The sequence below is a fragment of the Citrus sinensis genome, chromosome 9 (assembly GCF_022201045.2).
Source record: "Citrus sinensis cultivar Valencia sweet orange chromosome 9, DVS_A1.0, whole genome shotgun sequence".
In the NCBI taxonomy this organism is placed as follows: Eukaryota; Viridiplantae; Streptophyta; class Magnoliopsida; order Sapindales; family Rutaceae; genus Citrus; species Citrus sinensis.
In genome coordinates, this window is record NC_068564.1 from 18466268 (window position 1) to 18476239 (window position 9972).

The 9972-nt window shown below is 32.1% G+C and overlaps 1 long non-coding RNA gene across 1 annotated transcript; it reads left to right on the plus strand.

The window, feature by feature from the left end:
• Window positions 1–6584: 6584 nt before the first annotated feature.
• Window positions 6585–8443, plus strand: LOC102610459 (uncharacterized). Its single transcript, XR_372507.4, has 2 exons — window positions 6585–7009; window positions 7400–8443. It is a non-coding gene; the product is annotated as an uncharacterized LOC102610459 (long non-coding RNA).
• The last annotated feature ends 1529 nt before the right edge of the window (window positions 8444–9972 follow it).

The window sequence follows — 9972 nt, forward strand, 5'->3', positions numbered from 1 at the left end:
ACTACGCCCAGCACGTGAATACGCCACAAACTTGCTCTCCACGCATATTTTTGAAACGCCTAAACCGCCATACGCATGAAAATAAGAATATTCCTGACATGACAGCAAGGAACGCCACTAAAATAGCGCTAGGTGGCACGGCGACCGGGGTACACCATGTAAATACTCAGGTTTAATTTTTATCAATTAAGTTCACACACACCAGAAAAAGTGAAGGTTTCTTCAACCTCAGAATCTCCATTACCGAGAGCTTGCAAGCTCTCTAACCTGAGATAACCCAACTCTGACTTGAGCGTCGGAGTGTTGTCGCCGGCCACCCCCGGCTCCACCTCTAACCTCTTTTTTGGTTGTTTCGCAGGTTTAAGGCGAGTTTCACCAGCCCTCCGCACCTGAAGTCAGACCCCCTCCATATCTACCGCCATCTCAATCCTCCTTCACTCCACAAAAAGCCTAAACAACCCGCACGAGCTGAACAAGCGAGGCATCCCGCTCCCCAACAAAAATAAATTTATTGTTCTTGGCTTGGTTTTGTGATTTTATTTCGTTAACCCAAAATCAACCGTAAACAGGCAGCTTTTAGGGTGACGTTATTTAAACCCATCAAAATACTTTACAAACCCAATCTCTCATGATACCCATCACTAAAATTTAAAATCTATAATTTTACTTTAAACACCCATTTTAATCTCAAAAATATCCCTCTCATAGTCTCATGTCTATCTTCTTCATAAAAATGGTGTGAATATCGAAGATCTTTATTATTCATGGTATATTTTCCAAAACAATTTAAGACCCATAAATTTATTAAGTGATCTATACAAAATTATTGCTTCTGGAATTAATATATTAATATAGATTTAATCATCATAAAGATTTTGTAACGGAGGAAGCTCCTTAATTTTGATTTGGCATTATCCAAAGAGACTTTTGGAGTTTATGCAAAAATAATTTCTCTCTGCAATCAAATTGCCAGTTACGATTTGATAATTTTTTGGTGCAATTCTTTTTTTCTTCCTTTTGCAAAAATCTGTTAAGGATTTTTTAAATTTAGGGTGCGATATCAAACTTGAAAATATAGAATTATTCTTTGTTTAATACAAATTGAGGTTTTATTCTCCATACTTTTAATGACACGAGTAGCAAAAATCATAATCTTCACAAAGTATGTTATAATGGCGGATGTTTCTTCCATTAAGTGGAGACTTAACTTAATTATCAAAAAATTTAACAGAGAAAATTATAAGATGGATGAAGAAGAAAGGATTTATAAGTAAATTTATTTAAGGGTATATTTATAATATAAAATTTTTATGGATAAATACGTGTTGAGAGTATTTTCTTAGGTTCAAATAGTTCCACCCCAGTCTTTATTGGGTTAATAACTTGATTAGTTGCTATAACAGTGCTACTTTTGTGTTTCTCTTTTAAAATTAAAATAAATTTAATTCTGTTGTTTGCATTTTGTTTTTTGGTTTTATAATGTAGATTAGTTGCTATTGCATAAATACAATTGGGTTGTAACCGATATTATTGGTTTTGTTATTCTGATTAGTTGCTATGGCATCATGGTTAATAGTGGCCTTTTAATTTCAATTATTTGATTAAAAGGTTTGTTTGTGTAAGGTAGAATTGTGGAGGCCACCACTTTGTTTTAGAAATTAAATTATGTTTTATTGTAAGCCTAACGTGATTATATATACTACTTTGAGTTATTTGAAGAAATGGCTTTGTGTGCCTAATATTGATATTGATACGCGATTTTTGGTTTTCTTGTTAGGCCAGGCTTGTAGATGAGGGCCTTTGGCGATTGGGATGAAGCTTAATCTCATTTATTGAGATGGTGGCCTAAGGTCTGCAGCTTGATATTGCAATATTTAATGTGGTAATCGATGAACTTTACAAGAACGGGAGGATAGACAATGCAAATAAAGAGGTATCAATTAAATACATTTACATATCCTATGTTGTTGATAGATAGTTTTTGCTTGATGAATGTCTGTCCGTCATAATAACTTCATAGTAAAGATTCAAGTGCGGTCATCCAAAGTAGAGGTGGCAAAAATATCTGCCCAGTTCAGACCCATACCGTACTCGGGCGTTGTAGGCTGGGTATTATCCGACCCAGATATGAAGCCGGGTCGGTCTTGGGCATCACTTGATAAACCCGGAACCCAGATTTTATTAAAAAAAATTATAAAATATATATTATTTTAAATATTTATATTTATTTGACTCATTTATTATACATATATAAAGTTTTAAACACTTAAATTTTATATTTTCATGTCAAATTTTATTGAAATAAATTTAAAACTTATAAAATTACCAAAAAAATATAAAATATACACACTATAATATTAAAAAATATAAAATTTGGGTACCCGGATTAAAACCCAGCCCAGACCCAGACCCGGACCAGTTGCATCCGGGCAGGGACCGGTTGCATCCGGGCAGGGTCCGGTCATTGCAATACCCGGACCCGGCCCGGGGTTTTGCCATCCCTAATCCAAAGGTTGATGAATATGCTCTCGTACTTTTGGTTCAACTCATATTATGTGAGGAAGATTGCTTGGAAGTTAAGCACCACTTTCTGCTTTCATAAGCTGCTCTTCTATCTTTTGGTTCAACTCCGAATCATATCAAAGTTAGTTATGTTAAAATGATGTGGAACAGGTAGACTTGTAGTACGCTACTGGATGTTGTGACACGAAAAGCGTCATGATGCATGGGCTGTTGTTGAATTTCAAATATGGAGGCAAAGAACAAAGAAAATATCTTAGAATTTGATACGTGTTTGCACACTTTCCTTTAAGGTTTTATTTGTCCTCACCAATCTTGGTTTGCTATAGAGTTTTAATGGCAAATTACCCTCAAAATATATCAAATCCTGAATACAATCTCTAGCAAATAAGATTGTATTTCCAGAACATGTATGAAACCTGTAAAATCTAGTTTTTAATCTAATGTATGTGTCTATTTTAATGAAGAAGATGAAAGATTACAACCATTGGAAATGATACTTCTTCAAAGACATTCTTTGGTTTGAAATTTGCATCCATTCACAATTGAAATTTCAAGCTTGCTAATCGTTTTTAGTGTTGACGCGAAAATACGCTCTCTGGAAGAAAACGGTTCGCTGTTTTCTCAATAATGGCAAGATGTTTTATTTTAGAATGTCAAAATAAGTTACTCTCTGGAAATAAACGGTTAGCCGTTTTCTCCAAATGGTTAGCCGTTTTCTGTAGAACAGAAAACATGCTCTCTAAAATTAAACGGTTAGATGTTTTCTCCAAAAATAACAAGCCTTTTTATTCCAGAATATCAAACTAAAAAATGAAAAATGTTACAATCTCTCTTACATGGGCTTTGTAAAGAATGGAATGGCAAATAAAAAGCATCATGATGCATGGGCTTATGTTCATAATCTAGATGCTTTTGTATCGTTGCATCCGGGATAATGAGGCATCAAAAGTTATTGAACTTCCCTCACAAAAACAAAGAAAAATGTAATACTGGATGCAATTTCAATTGAAATAGCTCGTAAGTGAAAAGAATATATGATGATGTGATTAATGTAATTATACTATAGGCAGTGTTCCCTTTTTATATTACAAGACTGGAGAAAATTTGTTATTGCAAATACTAATTTTTGGATCTCTTGTATTACTTTTCGTGAAATATGTTGTTTGAAGAGATTTAAACTAAAGACGTAACTAAATTTAAAATGGGTTAATTAACACAAGAATTCAAGAGATTGAGACTACCAGAATTGCAAAATCCACCACAGTTCAACTTAACAAATATCTAATTATCAATTAATTCTTAATTTTAGAGTGACAACTCAAAATCTTTATGTCTACTCATAAATACAACAATTTAGTCCAATTAAAATTAATCTTATGTAGATTCTTTTTCTGTTTAATAGTATTATATCTAAACATCTCATGTAAACAATATTGAATAATAAAGAGTTAATGTTTTTTCTAAGTACTTTAGGTAAATAATTTAATAAAAGACACATAATTAGAGATAATCATATATGGATTTTATAGATCCAAGCATTGACTTAGTTAAATATTTATACTAACAATCAATAATATATAGCAGAATTAGTGAAAAGATTTAATTATATTCAACCAAATATATGAAACAAGAACCATAAACATTCAGGCGCACATATAGGGAATTAAATAAAAAATAATTTATCTCATTGAACACAGCATCATCCTTAACTATAGTATAAAAGATTTAATTACACATAATTGATATAAGGATAAAAGAATAAATAAAGGAGATTAATCTAAGCGACTGGCTCTTCTCCCAACCTGTGGCTGCTGCTTCAATTGCTTTTAGCAACTTCTTAACTTCTGTCTTTGTCTTCTTCTCCTTCAAAGCCAAAAGGCAATATATATTCCTGATTTGTGTCGTATAATTACTATAGTATTTTAATTCCGTATTAAGCGACCTTCTAGGAGCCTTCCATAAACCGTAATACGGAATTAAAATACTATAGTAATTATACGACACAAAAGGTAGATGTTTGGCGATCAAGAAAAATTATTTAAGATACAAATCCTAGAATCCTCTCACAATTAGGAAAAGACTCCTTTTTAACACATAAAAAAGGAAAGAATCCACAAAGCCCTACCTTGAAGCAGAGAGATTCGTGCTACCTTCGAGGAATAAGATTCTTAGGCCTTAAAAACTTGGTTTTCCCTCAAAAACTTATAAATACAGCACCTCATGCACTATTCTTGAATCCTACTAGAAAGGATCATCATCCTCCGTTACGTTTCCAACCCACTATTAACCTTTTCCATGTTAAGTTCTCTGTTAAATAAACCTAAAACAGCAGCTTTGCAATGATCTTTTGTTCTTGATCAAACTTTCCGTAAAACCATACCTTAACCCACAAGAAACCATAATCAATAGTTCTTTTCAAGTTTCTCCTCTCATAACCTTGTCCTTAATCAAGAATAAGCCTCTGCTCTTGATCAAATTCATTAAAACCTTAATCTTTGTGTATTCGACACCAAGAAGACAACGTAACAGTATTCCTGTTCATTCAAATTGACCGTAGTCGCCACACTCAAAACAACCTTAAAGGCATAGTCTTTCGCGTCTACAAGTCTCTGCAATCATCCCAAACCTTTTTCTTAGTCTCCAAGAGCCTAAAAAGCCATACCCAGTCAATTAAGTACCCAAACCTTAATCAAATGGAGATCTTTTATTTCTATAATAATTTCCATATTCTGTAGTTTCTTGCACAGAAACTCTACATATTTAATTGAGATTGCACTAGGATTTTAACACAATTGTCGCAATATTATATAATGCATCAGTCAGTAAAAGTCCTAAATAGTTCTAGAGTCCCAAAATCATCTCTTATACACTATATGCACAATCTATAGGGTATCTACTTCTTAAAATCCCATCCATAAAGTCTATTTCGCACTTAAAAGATTTTTCCGTAGGTTTCTCGAAGTATCAAATTCCAAGACAGTGTATAAAACCCTTGGTTCTCCATTATTCGTTGGTATAACATGCACCCACACCACCATCTACAGAGGGTGTCTTTACTATTTAAGCTCATATTCGGACTATCTAGGAATCAACAACTGCAAAGCTTCAACACGACTTTGTTGAGGCGATATCAGTGCCCAGATAAATTGTGGACCTTTCTCTGCGAACTACTAATAGAAATGATGAGTTAGCAGACCACCTCAAGCCCAAGTCAACAAAAATCCGGCCCAAATTCAATACTGACCAAAAAGAACATGCCCAACCAATTAGAGGCAACACGTGGGCACGTGAAAATCCCATCAAAACAAGTATACTTGGAAATTTTAAGCTTTAAACTTAAAAAAAAAATTAAAATTAACTCTTTATATTATTTCCACGACGAATTTAATTGTATCAATTGTTAAATTTCAAAACAGTTTTTGAATATTTTTGGACATTAACAATTATAAGACTACAATTGAAAAATATGAAGATTCTGAATAATGTTTTTGAAAGCTCTTCACGTGACGTAACGATATAATAAATTAGTTCAAAGGCACATAAAAATATATATAAACTATTAGACTTCTCTCCAAAATCATAAAAAGTTTCAAAAACCTTAAATTCAGTGACACGAACTCTCCTTAGTTCTAAAATGGTAGGTATATAATTCTCCCAAAAAAAAAAGTAGGTGTATAATAATTATTTTGTAAACAATGGAGAAAATAACTAACCGGTAACGATAGTATGGAAAATAGTGAGTCTTATGAATTGGAAGAATTATGTTGGGAAAGAGATATTTACTAAAGTGAGAGATGGACACGAACCATAGATATACATCAAAACCATTCCCTAAAAATCAAAACGGCCAAAAGTAATGAGGAGACATATACCTCGTGTGTGTGTGTGTGTGTGTGTGTGTATAAGATAATATTTATCCCCATCCTACAATTCCAAGAGGAAAATAAAGTTTGGATAGGTAAACTCAAATTGGTATCTTCTGTATAGCTATTGGTGGGAGTATATGTTCTTAAATTACTATAAATAAATAAAAAAAGGGCACAAGATATGTTTTCTTTTCTTTTCTTTTCTTTTAATAGGGGCAGAAGATATGTTGATATGAAAGTTATTTCAATTATAAATAACTACAAATATATGAAATCACTATTCATATGGGACTTATTGATAACTGCAAATGTTAAAATCACAGGACTTCGTTGATATTTCTCCAAACAAGGACTTCAGTATAAATTCAAAAGTTACACACATGTATATCAAAAACTGAGAAACCTAAGTACTACGCCGAAATCCTCAAAAAAGAAATTCTCCCATGGATTCCAAATTCTCAAATTGTTTATTTTCTTCTGCTTCAAAAATTGCTTTAAGATTCACTCACTCTCGGAAACCCACAACTCCAAATTTCAAAAAAAAAATCGAAATAACTCCCTACTCGCAGTCAAAGACTGAACCTCACTTGAAAAATTCCCCAGTGACGCTTGTGATTCAGGTAATTATTTTACTCACGGCCAGCAGCTGTATTCTAAGCAATATCCTTTGTGTCTCTTTTTTGAAAAATAAAATAAAATAAATTCAATTGCGTTGTTGGCAGATTTTATTGGGTTAAATATTTTGATTAGTTGCTGCATTATGGTTAATTATGGCTGTTTGTTTTGAATACTTTGATTAAAAGATTGAGTGTGTACCGTAGAATTGTGGAGGCCACCAGGTTGTTTTAGAAATTAAATTATGACTATGCTTTGTTGTAAGCCTAATGTGATTACACATACTACGTTGATCTATGGATTATGGTGGACAAGCCATGCACTTGTTGCTATTGAGCGATTGAATAAATGGCTCTGTGAACCTAATATCTTTACTTATGGCTGCATTTTCTCAGGCTGGGTGTTTACATAGGACAAAAGAAAAGGTGTGCGGTCTGTTATTACAGATTTTAAAGTGAATGGAAAGATAGACAAAGCAAGTAAGAGCTTATTACATGTTGATAATGGATGGGTTTTGCTCGACGGACGTCTATTTTCATCACAAATGGTGGTGTTAAAATTCTTAAAATTCAATTGTGGTATGCTTATCATGATCGATTGGTGGAATTTAAGCAACTCTTATCTTTTAGGACTGCTTTCGGATCTTTTGGCTGCTGTCAAATAATCGATTTTAGTGTTAATTATCTCTCACCGCCACATAATTAATTTAGTGTTAAGTATCTCTTACCACCACTTAATTAAGTTTTTCAGACTGTTCTTGTACTTTTCGACTACGTATAATCAGATCAAGAAAATGTTTAGCTTTGGAAAAGTGGACAAGTACTGTTATTTTGATAAATGGGTACTACACGAATCAAATTCTAGAGGAAGATATAAGTCTTTACAGGAAAATTTTAAGTGCAAGTAGAATGGCTACATTCTCAGTCAGAGTAGAATGATTACATTCTTGAGGCGGTAGAATTATATTGACATAAGAAACTGCAAGTGTGAACTTAGTATTGAAACTTGCAGTTCCCTTATAGATAGACTAGAAGTTTGTTTATGAACTATACCATAGATTGCCTAATGAAGGCTTAATACTAGATGTCGTGACATACAACAACGCGAAAGCAAATGGTGTGGAGCCAAATATGGTCATATTTTATAAGCTTATGGATTGGTTGCATTCAAGATAACGAGGCATCAAAGGTCATTGAACTTTCTTACAAAAATTTTGGAGAAAAATGCATCTATGTCTGAGTCGCTGTAGACTTGTGAAGAATGAAGTTAGTCTCAACTAGTTTCTATATTTTCATATAAAAGACCCAAGTGGTTAATGTAATTCAAGTAGTTTATGTTCCTTTTCCACATTACAAAGTCGGAAGAGTTAATTAGCTGTGTTTGTAATGGAAGAATGCATGTCAGTGCAAACACTAATTCTTTAGTCTCTTCTTGCAGTACTTTCTTTTTCTTTTTTTTTTCCTTTTTCTGAAATATTTATTAAATGACTTTACACTTTCGAGTGATTTTGCATTCTCATATGCTTATATTACAACTTTTTATCAGAGTGATTGTTTTTAAACATGAAACTTTATGTTTGATGATTTGGGAGAAAACTAGATCGAATAACAAATGCATAAAATCTAGAATGAATTTATGCTTTCCTGCTTGATTTAGTTGTGTAAAGAACATGATACGGAGCAGCATACTGTTAAAATTTAAATAAATAAATAGATCTAAATACCTAAAAAAATATTTCAACAAGTCTTGTTTAATAAACATATCAGTTTTCGTATATGGATAATATATTTAAAGCTTATTTATGCATATTATTGTTTAATATGGTTATATAATAACTGATGAGATTATGATAAACTCATTTAAATAAACTTTTTACTGAATCATTTGAATAAAGAAGGAAAATTACAAAAATGACCTAAAAGATTTTGTAGTATTCAAAGTTACCCACCTTAAGCTTTTCTCTCATTACTTAGTGGTGTGCAATTTCTAATGCTATGAGTATCAATGTGTAAGTGTACACAATAAGTAATATACTGATGAGTATTTAAATCGTCTTCACAGATATTGATATTATCATATTGGTTACAGCAACCTTAACACTGCAATTTTGTTCTAAATTAAAATAAGACAATTTATGAAACTAATAAACTAATTAAAATAAAAATGAAATAAAAAAAATGCAATAAAAAAAATTCTCACGTCAAATATAAGGATGTAACCAATGGAAATAGAGTAGTTGAGTGAATAAACTCATTTAATGACTCTGACTATTTTTTCAATTACAATACCGTTGTTACAGTATCTACTATAGTACTGGAACGAATCCCTCATGCATCCTCAGTTGTCGTTTATTGGATATCTTATATATAATGCAACTTAACAATGACCAATTGTTATGCCTACATTAAATATGACATTAAACGTTCTAGGTTCCATTTACCCTACAAGGTGAATCCTTATGTCTAGTTCATCATTAATTTTAAATAAAGCATAGTTGTATTCAAATTGAGATTCGCTCAACTTGGGAAAACCCAATCTAAAATCAAGTAGTCTAGTTCATCATTAATTTTAAATAAAACATAGCTGTATTCAAATTGAGATTTGCTCAACTTGGGAAAATCCAATCTAAAATCAAGTATTGTCTTAATTTGATCCACTAAGTCAGACTTTTTTTAGTTTTTTCTTAGCTAGTATCCACTAAATGGGCGGTCAACCGAAATAAAGAATTGAAATAAGACAAAATGATATAGCAAACACAAAACAACACGCATATGTCAGTCAAACATCTATTAAGATCATTTATCATTCAACTACAATAAAATTTAGTTCATAATTTGCAATAGAAGAGCAAATAAAATTGTTTCAGCTATCAAATACATTCCCATAAATAAATAAAAAACACAAATAAAATTGTGTTTTTTTCCTTGAGTGACGGTTCTTCCTTTTTTTCCTTTGCAAGTGTGCTCCT